Here is a 16,394-nt window from a genome sequence, read left to right on the forward strand (position 1 = left end):
TTGTGAACTTGAAATCTTTTTTTTGGCTACAAGGCAAACTGAGAGTTATGGTTCTAAGAAATAAAATGGACAGTGTAAGTAGGAACCACATCAGGAAAGCTATTCAATAGCACATTAATGAAATGGGACATAATATTGAGATCAATGAAAAGACATGGAAAGGTTTCACTTTGGTACAGTGTGGAAAACAGATTGGAAGAAAAAGACAGGAGGTAAGGAGAGAAGTTAAGAGATTTCTGGAATTAATCCTAATGAAAGAGAATGGGGGCTTGAACAAAAGTAGTGGTAATAAGTGAAAAGAAGTGGGTGGATTTTTAATATAAAACAGCAGGATTGGTGAACTTTTGGATGTAGAGAACAAGGGAGAAAGGGGAATCAAGGACAACGCCTAGGTTTCTGATGGTGGTGTGTCATGTTAAGATATATAGGAAGCTTGGGGACATTTAGGGGTGAAGTTGTTTAGTTCAATCTAGCACATGACGAGTTTTGGGTGCTTATGGGATATCTGAGTGGAGATATCTGGTAAATGGTTTGACAGAGGATTTATGGGCCTCACTGAGGATAGCCAAGTTAGGGATGATAAATTTGTAGTGGTACCAAGTTTCTGTGGTTTTCTTCAATAAGTAGCTTGGATGTAGTAGGATACAAGAAGCCAGCAGCAGCAGTGATAGAACTCACTGAGATAATGGCACCAATTCCAGCAATTCTAATTTCAAGTGGTGGTGAATAGCTGTGCAACAGATGTTAGCAACTTGGTTCTCTAGGGAACAATAGCCTCCAAGAGGCTATTCTGCAACTGTACAATTAAAGCAGGGAGTGGCTGATAAAGAGAGGGCCCAGAAGAGGAGAGCCCCTGGAGGGAGGGAGAAATCAGCGGAGTTGCACTGCTTTTACTGGGGCTTTTTCTCAAGGCAAAATTCTTACTATCGCTTGGACAGCTACATTCATTTTTCCCTTTTCTTCACTTTCCCTCTCTCAATTATCAATCAGAATTCAGTGAAGGAAAAAAACTACTTTTTAATCAAGAAAGGGCATGAAATAGAATATTAGACGCTTACAAAATCGTCAGCAAAGCTGAAGGAGCAGGCCCCCTAGAGTGATTCACATGTGGCACAGATTTGACTTTAAAGGTCAGCTACTATCTCAAAGTCTGCCACTGGAGCTATGCCTGAGCCACTCCTGCAACTGTCTTAGGACATCCAGGAAGATGGAGAATAGCCACCTGAAGATTCAATTCAAGAATTCAGGTGTCATGCCAAGAAATGACTATTGCCAACATTGCTTCTCAAACCCCAGGAAGCTAGAGAATGGACACTAGAAGATTGCCTTGGGAAACCCTTGTTCCCATAACCAGGAAAGAACTGATGAAAGATGGCCTCTGCTTTACATCCACCTTCCAAATCTCATGTAGGTATACCTACTTAGCAGAAACTAATTTGCATTTTAAACCTAGCTGCAAAGGAAACTTGGAAAAGTAAAAATGTAACTTTTGTCTTTCCATCCCCCACAACTAGAAGGAAAAAGAATGGGTATTAGTAAGCCAATTCAGAGTTCCCAGGTGGGGATACCAACAAAGAGGAAAATTGAGCTTTTAGGTTATTCTTTCAGAAATGACTAAATTTGGATTCTGTACCCTCCACTGCACCCTGTTTATTGGATCTGTACCAATAAATGGTTAGGAATTTACATATCTTCCCCTCAGATGAGTTGCTAAGCCATAAATTTGTCTTTCTTGGACTCTAATTTGAAATTTCACCTCTTCTTATTCTTTCTTTAACTCTTGTCTGTTACCTTATGTCTTTTCCCAAGCCTGAGTCACTTTCTTTGACATCCTCTTTGACCAGCCAAACCTACTTCTTGGACAACCTCAGAGCCCCTCCTTGGTGGTACTCTAAGAAACCTAGAGTCTTGATTCTACTTCCCTGGCTTACTTCTAACTTACTTCTTACTTCTTACTACATGTGAGTCACTCTAGGAGGCCTAGGAAAAATCACAATCCTAGACTAGACTAAACAGATACAGTGTTAGTAGATGTGCTCATTCAACAAATATTTATTGAGTGATTACTACTGAGTGACACTATTGAATGACAAGCATTGTAAAAGGCACTGAACATACAAAAATGTACAAAAGAGATAAAAATCCTGGACTTTATGGAGATTAGAAGGGTATCAGAGAGCAGTGTTTAGTTTAAGGCTAATTATTTCTCATTACTGATGCAAAATCCTTCTGGGTACCTTAACCAGTGCCCCAGGAATCATGAGGTTTTCCATTCTGGCTGGTAGAAAGAGGCACTATGTCTGGCTCAGTGTGAAAACTAGGCGTGTTTTCCCTAATCCTCTCAGATCGTTCTTTCCCAGACTTAGGGGCCCTAAGGATGAGAGAGAGAGTCAGTGATTAACAGGTAATGTACTCTAGCTGGAAATAAAAGATTAAGAAAACTAATGAAGTCTGGAAAACATGGTGTTCACAGAACTCCAGTTTCATTAAAGCACATTTATATAAAAAGGTGATGAGTAAATACTTAAAGAAACAAAAGTATTCTAGAAATCAGCTATAGTAAAGATCATTATAAAGCTAAAAAAAAATTAATTAATTAAAGGACATTAGTCCAAAAGACAAGCATATTTCAACAACTAACCTGGGGTATTTGTTAAAAATTCAGAACCTTACTCCAGAATAAATAAATCAGAATCTCTGCCAGTGGGTCTCCAGAATGTGCATTTGCAGCTAGTTCCCCAGGTGTTGCTCATCACACTAAAATTTGAGAATCACTGCAACAGGTAGCAGGAAACTATTATATGACCCTGAAAATTTTTGAGCAAGGGAAAAATCTAATTATATCCATTCTTTAGGATTACAAAAAATATATTTACTGTGTTATTGTAAAATAAAAATAGATATATGATAGATCCTTAGATACATAGATATAACATATACATGTATAAAAAATATATGTAAAAAGAGTCCATGCTTTAATGATTTACCAAAACCAGACACTAAATGCAATTTAGTTGAAAATAGCCATGTGACTACCTGTGGTGGTTTGAAGCTGTATATACTCCAGAAAAACATGTCCTTAAATATAATTCATTTCTGTGGGTGCAAGGCCATTGTACATAGGACTTTTTGATGAGGTTACTTCAGTTCATGTGTGGCCCAGCCCCATCAATCAAGATTACTGGAGTCCTTAATAAGCAGAGTGAAATTCAGGCAGAGAGTGAGAAAGCCACAGAGGGAACGGCCAGAACCGGAACATCAATGGAAACCGGAAGAGAAGGTAGAGAACAGGAGATCTGCCATATGCCTTGCCATGTGACAAGCTAAGGACAAAGGATTGCTAGCAGCCAGCCCCAGAATGCTGATCTTCAGGAAGAAAGCATTGCCTTTATGATGCCTTGATTTGGACTTTCTTTTTGCCTCAAAACCTTAAGCTAATAAATTCCCATTGTTACATCAAACCATTTAATGGTATTTGCTTAAGCAGCCTAGGAGACTAAAACTGTACCTCACATTTTTTTTTTCTCTCTCTAAATCTTCATGGGCTTGCCATATAACAGAATCCTTCTTTTTTCCCTTTATCCACAGAATCCCATTTGTCTGACTATTTTGTGTGCCAGTATTGCACAGCCCATTCCTGACAGAAAGGCATTTTCAGAGATATAAGTTGTCAGCTTTTGGTGGCCCCTGAGTATGTGGCTTTGCTCTAAAAAGTCTCTTTATAGTTGACAGTATGACTTTATAGTTGACAGTATGGCACTTTCATGTTGTTTCTTTTCTGAATTAAAGGAAAAAAAAGACCTAGATAATCTTAATTGACATAACCTGTGCTGCTTGGCAAATTACTTCTCAAGAAAATTAATGATTCCTCCAGTGACAGGCAAACTATTTGATTCCCCTTCTACTACAGTGATAAAACAAATGAACAATGGATGTTTTCTAAGCAGTATTTGACAAATTTATTTGTGTTTGCAGAAAACAGACTTTAAAACACTCATTCATAGGGTCCCATTTTCAACTCTTCTATACATAGTGATGTAGACTGATCAAGGTTCAACTAAGTTTACTATTCACAGAGGAGGTGACTCATGCACAAACACCAGGATAGCTGTGAAATAACTGCAAGGAATAGTTACAGATCCCTTCTGTCTAATACTACAATTCCTTACCCTAAAAACGTAAAGTATGGCACTGGCTGTAGTATTTTTCACAGACTGAGCCAACAAAAATAGAAAAACAAATGAAAGTGAAAATCAAGAATCAGTATTCACAGAATAGTATTTTCATTAGTCCTGACTCAACATAACTCCCATCCGCAGGAGCTACTGCTTCCCTATTTTATGCTCTTCCTTTCCCACTGCATTCTCTTACTAATCACTTTTGCACAAATGATGATGAGGTATGATTATAAAATAATAAGACTGACTTTAAATACTGGAAAATAAGGCATATAAATGGTTTCTCTTTAAAGGAATTGAGAGGCATTTTGCTTACCTCAGTGATGGTAGTATTACTTAAAACTGTGTTATAATCCACTTTGTTATACAATATAAACAGTTCCATTCTTTCAGAATCACATTTTGCCTCTGACTTTAAAATGCTTACCCTAGCTTGACAACTCACATCTCTGCTCCAATGCCCCACCCACTAAAAAAGTACCATTATCAATCATATTGCCTGGACAATTTGTAGATTTCAAAATGAAGACATTTGAGATTGACTTAAAAGATAAATAGGGCTTTTTTCAGATAAATAGAAGCAATTATTTTTCATTATTTTTTTTTTTTTTTTTTTTTTGTTGTTTTTTTTTTTCCTTGTTTGTCTTTTTTTTTTTTTTTTTTTTTTTTAACTTTCCCTTCTTTTTTCAAACATTATTGATTTTTATTTACACACACTCTATACCCACCAAGCAAAAATTCCCCTTCTCCCCTTTCCCCTGTTTCCTGGTAACCTCTAACCTACTTTCTGTATCTACATATCTCATATAAGTGATACCATATAAAATGTGTCTTTATTTGCCTTGCTGTTTTACTAAACATAATGTTTCAAGGTACATCAATTGCAGCATGTCTCATAACTTCATTCCTTTTTATGGTTGATTAATATTCCATTGTGTGTATGTCCTACATTTTGTTGATAGACATTTGGGTTTTTTCTACCTTTTAGCTATTGGGTATAATGCTGCTATCAATACCAGCATATAAGTATTGGTTTGAGAGCCTGCTTTCACTTTCTTTGAGTATGTAACTGGGAGTGGAATTACCAGGTCATATAATAATTATATATTTAATTTTTTGAGGAAATACCATATTGCTTTCCATAGTGGTTGAACCATTTTACTTTCCCACAAACAATGCACTAGAGTTTAATTGCTCTGAATCCTCTCCACTAATTATTTTTCCTTTAAAAAAAAATAGCCATCCTAGTGGATGTGAGATGATATCTTATTTGAGGTTTGACTTACATTTCTCTAATGTTAATGATGTTGAGCATCTTGCCATATGCTTATCGGCATTTTGTAATATCATCTTTGGAAAAGTGTCTGTTCAAGTCCTTTGCTGACTTTTTGAGTTGTCTTTTCGTTGTTGAGTTGTAGCAGTTCTTTATATATTCTAGGTATTAAAACTTTATCAGATACATTGTTTGTAACTATTTCTGCCATTCTGCAGGTTGTCCTTTCAGTTTTTGATAACATCCTTTGATGCGCAAGTTTCTAATTTTGATGAAATTGAATTTTTATAGTTTCTTGTGTTAATCATGCTTTTGGTTTCATATCTTAAAATTTGTTGTCAAAACCCAGGTCATTAAGATTTGGCCTTATTTTATCTTCTAAGAGTTTAATGATTTTAGTTCTTATATTTAGGTCCTTGAGCCATCTTGAATTAATATTTGTATAGGGGAAGGAATTCTTGACAAAGCAAAGGTATGAAGACTTGAAAGTTCATGGCATGTCTGGAGAACAGAAATTAGGTGGTCCTAACTTAAAATATTCTGACTACTTATACTGAGGTTTTATTCTTTGAAAGAATAAAGTTGGAGTTGCATCATTCTTTGAGGGTAGGTACTGTATTACTTACCTGTCTGCTAAAATAAATACCATAAAATGGGTTAGATAATAGGAATTTATTGGCTCCTGGTTTCACAGGCTAGAAGGATTGCTTCCTCCTGGGGATGAGATCTTCTGGCTGGCAGCCAATCTTGTGGTTCCTTGGCTTTTCCATCATGTCAATGCACATTATGGTGCTGTCTTTCTCTTCCAGGTACCACTGACTTCCAGCTTCTGGCTGCTCCCCATGGCTTCTTCCACATCCAATTCCCTTTGCTTATAAGGACTTCAGCCATATTGGATTGAGGCTCACCCTCATTTAGTTTGGGCACCCCTTAACTAATAACATATTCAAAGGTCTTGTTTATACCCACAGGACCAGAGGTTGGGACTTGAACAGGCCTTTTCAATCATAAGCAGGCACTAAAGCATAAGGCAGAAACCAAACACAAATTATTCTTAAAAATCCCTAAAGTGATACACAAAATATAGTACAGATTGCAATGCACATCTATAAAAACTGCAACCAGTACTGTACTCTGTGGAGAAACTAGTTTGCATTGAGGCAATGAGGTTCAATAGTTGTTGAGAGCAGAGTCTGTTTCAAATCTTAACTCCATCACTCCATAGCTGTGAGGACTTGACAAGTTACTTTACCTCTGCTTTTCATAAAATGTTGAAGAGGTACAATAATATCCATCTCATAGGGTGGCCATACAGTTAACTGACTAAACTCTTGGAACATACATGGAAGAGTCCTGGCAAATAGTACATTAAAAGTAAATATGACAGGTTGTATATTCAAAAGATGATCACAAAAATATTTCCTTCCCCTTGCTCTTCTTACAATGTGACACTGACACCTCTCCAATTGAAAGCTGGAGGTCTATGTTCCCTGTCCTTGAATTCAGGCAAGGGTAACTATGGCAGAAGTGACATAATGTGACTTCTGAAGGCAGGACATAAAAGGTGATGCAGCTTTGTCTGGTTTCTAAATTTGCTTTTGTAGCCCTGGACCACCTTTTCAGCAGTCTGAAAGTGACAAGGCTTCCATGCTGCAAGGAGCCCATGCACATTGTGAGGCTATGATCAAGTGTCCCAGATGACAGCACAGCAGAGATAGCAGAAGATGGCCAGCATCAACCTCTAGACAAGTTAGGGAATGAGGCCTCAGATAACGCAGTCCTAGCATTTGAATCTGCATTGCCCAGAAATCATAAACAAAGAGAAGTTGTTCCTCACTATGCCCTTTCTTGAATCCCTGACTCATAGACTCTCTGAACATGATAATATAGTTGTTGTTTTTACTTAGTAATAGATAACTGGAACAGTTAGTCATTATTAATGACTTACTAATAAGTTTTTGCACAGTAGAATCATATAGAACAATGAGATGCCTACACTAGGAGAGGAACACAAAACCACAGATTCAAACCTCACCCCCTATGCTTTTTAAATCATAGATACGGAATGGAAGACCCAATTACATACACTGTTTGGATTTTTTCCAGGATGCACAGTGAATACAAGTTTAAATGTGAAATGAAAAGACATTGCAGATGATCCTCAATAGCCTCCCATTTAAATCGAGTTTTAAAATCATTAAGAAACTCTCCATCTTTAGTTATTTAGGGTTGCACAAATGACTAGTATCAGAATCCACAATTCTTCCAAATACCTTGTCAGGAAAATATAAAACAAAAACACCAGGAAAATGACTGAATACATCAGAGAAGGCAGATCAAAATCTGTGCCTCCACAAAAGAAGGCAGTAACAGTACAAGGCACTTATTTCATGCCAAATTTTAAGGAACACCTTAGACAGAAGCACTTTTTTTTTTTTTTTTTTTTTTTTTTTTAAATCATCATTTTATTGAGATATATTCACATACCACGCAGTCATACAAAACAAATTGTACTTTCGATTGTTTACAGTACCATTACATAGTTGTACATTCATCACCTAAATCAATCCCTGACACCTTCATTAGCACACACACAAAAATAACAAGAATAATAATTAGAGTGAAAAAGAGCAATTGAAGTAAAAAAGAACACTGGGTACCTTTGTCTGTCTGTTTCCCTCCCCTACTTTTCTATACATCCATCCATAAACTAGACAAAGTGGTGTTTGGTCCTTATGGCTTTCCCAATCCCATTGTCACCCCTCATAAGCTACATTTTTATACAACTATCTTCGAGATTCATGGGTTCTGGGTTGTAGTTTGATAGTTTCAGGTATCCACCACCAGCTACCCCAATTCTTTAGAACCTAAAAAGGGTTGTCTAAAGTGTGCATAAGAGTGCCCACCAGAGTGACCTCTCGGCTCCTTTTGGAATCTCTCTGCCACTGAAGCTTATTTCATTTCCTTTCACATCCCCCTTTTGGTCAAGAAGATGTTCTCCGTCCCACGGTGCCAGGTCTACATTCCTCCCTGGGAGTCATATTCCACGTTGCCAGGGAGATTCACTTCCCTGGGTGTCTGATCCCACGTAGGGGGGAGGGCAGTGATTTCACCTTTCAAGTTGGCTTAGCCAGAGAGAGAGGGCCACATCTGAGCAACAAAGAGGCATTCAGGAGGAGACTCTTAGGCACAAATACAGGGAGGCCTAGCCTCTCCTTTGCAGCAACCGTCTTCCCAAGGGTAAAACTTATGGTAGAGGGCTCAACCCATCAAACCACCAGTCCCCTATGAGACAGAAGCACTTTTAAAGACCAGGACTGAGGCGGGGCAAGATGGCGCAGTGGTGAGGAGCAGAATTTCGTCTCTCCCCTAGAGCAGCTGGCAATTACCCAAGAACTATATGAAACAGTGTTTTCGGGGTCTCCAGTAACCAGTCGCACATTGGACGCAAGTTTGGGAATTGGAGGAAAAGCTGAGATCGCAGCGAACATTGTAAGTTCCCCGGAACAGGGGTCTGGCACCCTTCCCCACCCAGACCTCACAGACTGTCTTGCTGCCAGCTCCCTGAAAGGGGGGAAAAAAACACCAAAAAACAGCAATCTGCTGAGGGCAAGAAGGGAGGCTCAACCCAGCCTCAACTGCAGAATTAATCAACAAATTAATTAACTAACTTTGGGAGCTGGGGTGCTAAAGAAGGGCTGGGCTCCAAGAAGGGGGGCACGTAAAAGCGGGCACCCATTCCCAGACTCCAAAAAAAGCCATTTTTTTTTCCCCTACATTTTGTCCCTTCTGGCTTCTGACTGATCCCTTATCTTTTTGCATTTCAATAGCCCCCGGCAGGGGTGGAACTGAAGCGGTTGGAGAGTAATTATCAGACAATAGCCCAAAGCATATCTTTAAATGCTCTATTCTGACACTGACAAAACTTCCAGGCTGGGGAAAGACTTTTAAAAGAGACTTTTTTTTTTTTTTCCCTTTTTTCTTTTTCTTGATTTCTTTTCTACTTTTTTTTTTTTAATCTAAAAGTAATATATGTGGTTATTTTCTATCGGAAAGCCCAGGTTGGGGGACTGGGCTGGGCTTGGGGGAGACAGAGTACCCACAGTGTCTTTGAATTCCATATTCACTACTGAAGGCCTCCACCCCCGTCTTTAATTGGCAACTCAGGCTGACCAAGGAATCTACCTGGAGAGGACCCAAAGAGGAGAGAGGAGAAGGGAATAGTGCCTCTGAGAGACAACTGGAGTTCTGAGGATTGGGAGAGTGGAGGGAGGTCCAGCTCAACTGGCAGTCCTCCTTCTGGGAATTCAGACCCCAGGGGCTGGAATTCAGATTCCGGCTTCAGTCAGCCACGTCCCTGACAGGATCAGAGTCACCAGGAGAACTAAAGGCTCCAGACCTCCTTACAGTGGTTGGGGAGCTGCGGGCTGGCTACCGCCACCTGCTGGACAGAAGAGGAAAAGCACCAATTCTAAAGGCCTCATAGGAGGGTCTCATTCTCAGGAAAACTCCATACCCTCCCAATGAGACCTGGGCCTCACTAGACTGGGAAAATCTGACTAGGGTTGATCATAAAGACCAGGACTAAACAAGGTAATTACATAGGATATTCCTAACCTAAAAATGCATCTTAATCAAATTACATTTTCATGAATGTGGTTTTAAAAGAAAATACTACATAAAAAGCCAAGTTTCTAGTTTCAGCTCTGACATATAAAGAACTTAGAAGTTGTCAATCCCTCCACCCAAGAAAAAACCTAAACAAACTGAAAAATCAATGACTCTTCTCAGGTCCATCAGAGAATTGAGGTCACAGTGCCAACTGTCACCCCCACATCTGAAGAGACAGGAGAACAGAGTTTTTAGGGCAATCCAAAGACTGCAGAGGAGGAAAAAAACAAAGAGATTAGAGAAAACTGAAATCTCTAGTACCTATGGTGACAGCAGATATTAATAAACAGATATCCAAGAAAAGATGAACATAAAACCTCACAAAAAAGGCCCAATTACCTCAGTTAAAATTACCTGTTACATCAGGCCTAGCTTTCAACAAAAAAATTTCCAGGCATGCTAAAAGGGAAAATAAAAATCAGTCTGAAGAGAAAAAACAAGCATTAGAACCAACTCATACATGAAAATGATTTTGGAATTATCAGACAAGGAATTTAAAATAACTACAATTCTTATGCTAAGGGATCTAATGGAAAAAGTAGACAACATGCAAGAACAGATGGGAAATATAAACAGACAGGTGGTAACAACAAACAAAAAAGAAATGTGAGAAATAAAAAACATTGTAATAGAAATGAAAACTGCCTTTAATGAGCTCATCAGTGGATTGGATGTTAGAGAAAAGAATCAGTGACTTGAAGATATATAAGTCAATAGTAACTTCCCAGCTGAAATGCAAAGAGAAAACAGAATAAAAACAAAAAGCAAAGAAATACAAGGAACTATGGGACAATTACAAAAAGGTGTAATATATGAATAATACCAGAAAGAGAAAACAGAGAGAACAGAGAAGAAATATTTGGATTAAAAGTGTCCAGACTTTCCCAAAATTAATGACTTCAAACTATAGATCTAGGAAACACAAAAAAACAAGCAGGATATAAACCAAAAAATTCAACAATATTCTAGCTGTACAAAACCAAACACAAAGAAAAAATATTCAAAAAAGTTGGAAAAATTACCTTACTTACATAAGAACAAGGATAAGAATTAAAGCAGATATATTACCAGGAACCACAATCAAGAAGGGAGTGCAGTGAAATATTTAAAGTATTGAATGAAATAAAAATGCCAACCTAGAATTCTTTATTGAGCAAAATTGTACTTCAGAAGTGAAGGATAGATATTTTCTCTGGCAAACAAAAACTGAGTGAATTTGTTGTCAGGAAACCTATGCTGAAAGAAATGTTAAGTTTACCAAAGAGAAGAAAAAAAATTATATAGGTCCGAAAATCATATATACATAGAAGAGTACAGAGAAAGAATAAATGAAGGCAAAATGAATTATTGTTATTCTTAATTGATCTAATACATAACTGACCAAAGTTATTATAGCAACAGTGTGTTAATGATTACAGTATAAGGAAACTTGAAATGAATGACAGCTTCATCTTATGAGGCCTATAGAATCTTGATGGTAACACTTGGCAAGATTGTACAAAAAGAAAACTACAAATCAATATTCCCTCATGGGCTTGGACACACCCAAAAATATCATTAACAAAATATTAACAAATTGAATTCAGTATATTGTTCATTACTAGTGTATAGAAACGTGATTTTTCATGTTGATTTGTTACCCTACCACTTTGCTAAATTCATTTATTAGCTCTAGTAGATTTGTTGTATATTTTTCAGGATTTTCTATATATACAATCATGTAAGGAAAGCTTTACTTTTTCCTTTCTGATTTGGATGCCTTTTATTTCTTTTTCTAGCCTAATTGCTTAGGCTAGAATTTCCAGTACAATATTGAATCACTGGTGACAGTGGACATCCTTGTCTTGTTCCTGATCTTTGGGAGGAAAAGCCCATCTTTCACCATTGAGTATGATGTTATCATTGGCTTTTTCATATATGCCCATTAACATGTTGAGGAAATTTCTTTCTATTCTTATTTTACTGAGTGTTTTTATCAAGAGGTGGTACTAGATTTTCTCCAATGCCTTCTCTGCATCAATTGAGATGATCGTGCAGGTTTTTTCCCCCTTTATTCTATTAACATGGAATATTACTTTGATTTTCTTATGTTGAAAAATGTTTGCATACCAGATAAATCCCATTTGATCGTGATATATAATTCTTTTAACATGCTGTTGGATTCAGTTTGCTAGTATTTTGTTGGGGATTTTTGCATTTATATTCATAAGGAATGTTACTCTACAATTTTCTTTTCTTGTGGTATCTTTGTCTGGCTTTGATATTAGGGTGATACTGCCTCATAGAATGAGTTAAGAAGTTCTCCCCTATCTTCAAATTTTTTGGGACAGTTTCAGCAGGATTGTTGTTACTTTTTCTTATGTTTGGTAAAATTCCCCTCTGAATCCCTCTTGTCCTGGGCTTTACTTTGCTGGGAAGTATTTGATTACTAATTCAATCTCTACACTTATTTTTGGTCTATTGAGATCTTCTATTTCTTCTGGAGTTAGTGAGTAGTTTTGTGCTTCTAGGAATTTGATCATTTCATTTAGGTTATCTAATTTGTTTATGTACAATTGTTCTAGGATATTTTGTAATCCTTTTTGTTTCTGTGGGATCAGCAGTAATATCCCCTCTTTCATTTTTCATTTTAGTAATTTGCCTTTTCCTTTTCTTTGTCAGTTTAGCTAACGGTTTGTCAATTTTACTGATCTTTTCAAAGAAACAACTTTTGGTTTTGTTGATTTTATTGTTATTTTATACTCTTTCATTTTTCTCCACTCTAATCTGCTATTTCCTTCCATCTGCTTGCTTTGGGTTTTAGTTTGCTTCCCCCACCCCCCAGATCCTCCAGTCATGAGGTTAGGTCTCTGGTTTGAGATCATTCTTTCTTGATGTAAGCATTTAGAGTTATAAATTTCCCTCTTAGTACTGCCTTTGCTGCATTCCACAAATTCTGTATTTTGTGTTTTCATTTCTATTTCCTCAAAATATTTCTAATATCCCTTGTGATTTCTTCTTTGACCCATTGGCTAAAAGTGTGTTGTTCCCTTTTTAGGTTCTAGTGAATTGGAGTAGCTAGCAGTAAATACCTGAAACTATCAAACAACAATCCACAACCCATGAATCTTGAAGACGATTGTGTAAAAATGCAGTTTATGAGGGGTGACAATGGGATTGGGAAAGCCGTATGGACCACACTCCCCTTTGTCCAGTTTATGGATGGATGAGTAGAAAAATGGGGGAAGGAAAAAAACAAAGAAAGGCACCCATGTCCTTTTTTATTTTAATTGCTCTTTTTCACTTTAATTATTATTATTGTTATTTTTGTGCGTGTGGTAATGATGTCAGGGATTGATTTTGGTGATGAATTCACAACTATGTAATAGTACTGTGAACAATCGAATGTACACTTGGTTTTGTATGACTGCGTGGTATGTGAATATATCTCAATAAAATGAATTTTAAAAAGTGTGTTAATTTCCACATATTTATGAATATTACATTTCTCTATTATTGATTTCAAGCTTTGTTCCAATGTGATTGGAGAAGATACATTGTATGATTTGAATATTTCTGAATTTATTGAGGCATGTTTTGTGATCTAAGATATGGTCTGTCCTGGACAGTGGTCCATGTGCACTCAAGAAGAATGTGCATTTTGTTGCTGTTCACTGACTGTTCTATATATGTCTGTTAGGTCTAGTTGGCTTATTTTTCAAGTCTTGTATTTTCCTGTAGATCCTCTAGATGTTCCATTATTGAAATGGTGTCTTAGTCTCCTACTATTAATGTACAACCATCAATTTCTCCCTTCAAATGTCAGTATTTGTTTCATAGATTTGGGGATTTTGCTGTTGGGTACATATATAACTGTTATATCTTCTTGTTGAATTGACCCCCTTATGAGTATACAGTGATACTTTTTCCCTTATAAGTCTTTGTCTTAATGCCTATTTTATCTGGTATTAGTATAGCTACCTCAGGTCTTTTGATTTCTATTTTCATGGAATGTTTTCCAATCCTTTCACTTTCAACCTATTTCCTTCTCTGAATTTAAGGTTTCTTATAAAACCCTATAGTTGGCTCACGCTTTTAATCTATTCTGCCAATCTCTACCTTCTATAGTTAAATCCATTTACAACTAAGGTAACTCCTGATACTACAGGACTTCTGCCATTTTGCTATTTGTTCTTTGTAAGCCCCATACATTTTTTGTCCTGCAATTTTTCTGTTAATGCCTACATTCATATTTATTGGATTTTTGGTAGTGTAATATTTTGTGTGCGCTAATTTCATTCTGAATATATTTTTTCAGAAGTCCTTTGTAGTTATCATGGGTCTCAAATTTAACATCCTAAATCTATAACAGTCACACTTGATTTGATACCAATTAAACTTCAATAGCATACACATTGTTCCCAGACCCTCCATTACCAAATTTTTTTTGTTCTTGTACTTGGTAAAAATTCTATCTTTATGCATCGTATGCCCAAAACCATAGATACAGCATTACATTTGTATTTTAGATACTGTAAGAACTAAAAAGTGGAGTTTCTTAGCAAAATATACAATAGTACAGGCATTTTTAATTACTCATACAATCACCTTTACTGGAGGTGTTTATTTCTTTATGCTGCTTTGACACATTGTCCAGTGTCCTTTCCTTTCAGATTATATAACTCCCTTTATACAGGGTAGATCTAGTGATGATAAACTTCCTCAGATTTGTTTATCTGGGATTCGTAATCTGTCCCTCACTTTCTAAAGTCTTGCTGGATATAAAATTCTCAGTTGGCAATTATTTTCTTTTAGCATTTTAAATATTTTTCCTACTATTTTTCTTGTCTCCATGGTTTCTAACGGAAATTTGCACTTAACCCTACTGGCACTCCGTAGTACATGTTGCCTTTTCCTTGCAACTTTCAGAACTCTGTCCTTGTTCTTGGCATTCAATGGTTTGACTACTATGTGTCAGTGCATGGTTCCCTTGAAGTATATCCTGTTTGTGGTTCATTTGGCTTCTTGAATGTATATATTCATGTCTTTTGCTAAATTTCAGATGTTTATGCCAATATTTCTTTGAATATTCCTCTGTTCCTTTGTTTCTTTCTTCTAATTTGGGACTCCCATAATGCTTATACTGGTACACTTGATGGTGTCCCACAGGTCCCTTCGGCTCTATTCAATTTTTTTTTTCATTCTTTTTTCTTTTTGCTCTTCAGCCTGATCATTACAAATGTCATATATTTGAATTCACTTATTCTTTATTGTGCCAGTTCTAATTTGTTGTTGAAATTCTCTAGGGAGTTTTTCATTCCAGTTATTTTGATATTTGTTCTAGTTTGCTAATGCTGCCACAATGCAAAACACCAGAAATGGATTGGCTTTTATAAAAGGGGGTTTATTTGGTTACACAGTTACAGTCTTAAGGCCATAGAGTGTCAAAGGTAAGTCATCAGCAATCAGGTACCTTCACTGGAGGATGGCCAATGGCATCTGGAAAACCCCTGTTAGCTGGGAAGGCATGTAGCTGGCGTCTGCTGGTTTCAAAATGGCTTTCTCCCAGGATGTTCCTCTCTAGGCTTCAGCTTCTCTCCCAAATGTCATTCTCAGTTGCTCCTGGGGCGTTTTTCCTCTCTTAGCTTCTCTGGGGCATAAGTCTAGTTTCAAAGGCCATCTCCAAAATGTCTCTGCAAACTGCAGTTCCTCTCTCAGCTCCTATGCATTCTTCAGTGTTCCTCTTGGCTGTAGCTCCTCAACATGCTACTCTCAGCTGCACTGAGTTCCTTCTGTTTGTCAGCTCATTTATATGGCTCCATTGATCAAGGCCCACCCTAAATGGGTGGGGCCACGCCTCCATGGAAATATCTCATCAGAGTTATCACCTACAGTTGAGTGCGGTGCACTTCCATACAAACAACTCAATCCAAATGTTCCAACTTAATCCCCTCTAATATGTCTAGCCCACAAGATTGCATCAAAGGATATGGCTTTTTCTGGGGGGCATAATACATTAAAACTGGCACAATATTAAACTCCAGTACTTGCTTGACTCCTTTTTAGAATTTTTTCTTTATGAAACTCATATCAATTCATTGTTCTCTTGATATCCTTTAGTTCTTCTTCATGCTCTCCTTTATGTCATTGAGTATACTGAATATAATTTTTTTAGTCTTTGTGCAGTTTGTACAAAGCCCATTATTTTTCATTGAGGTTTCTGGAACTTTATCTATTCTTTCAGATGGGCCATCATTTCCAATTTTGTTTATCTTATAATTTTTTGTTGCATA

This window comes from Choloepus didactylus, chromosome 3 (genome assembly GCF_015220235.1).
Source record: "Choloepus didactylus isolate mChoDid1 chromosome 3, mChoDid1.pri, whole genome shotgun sequence".
Lineage (NCBI taxonomy): Eukaryota > Metazoa > Chordata > Mammalia > Pilosa > Megalonychidae > Choloepus > Choloepus didactylus.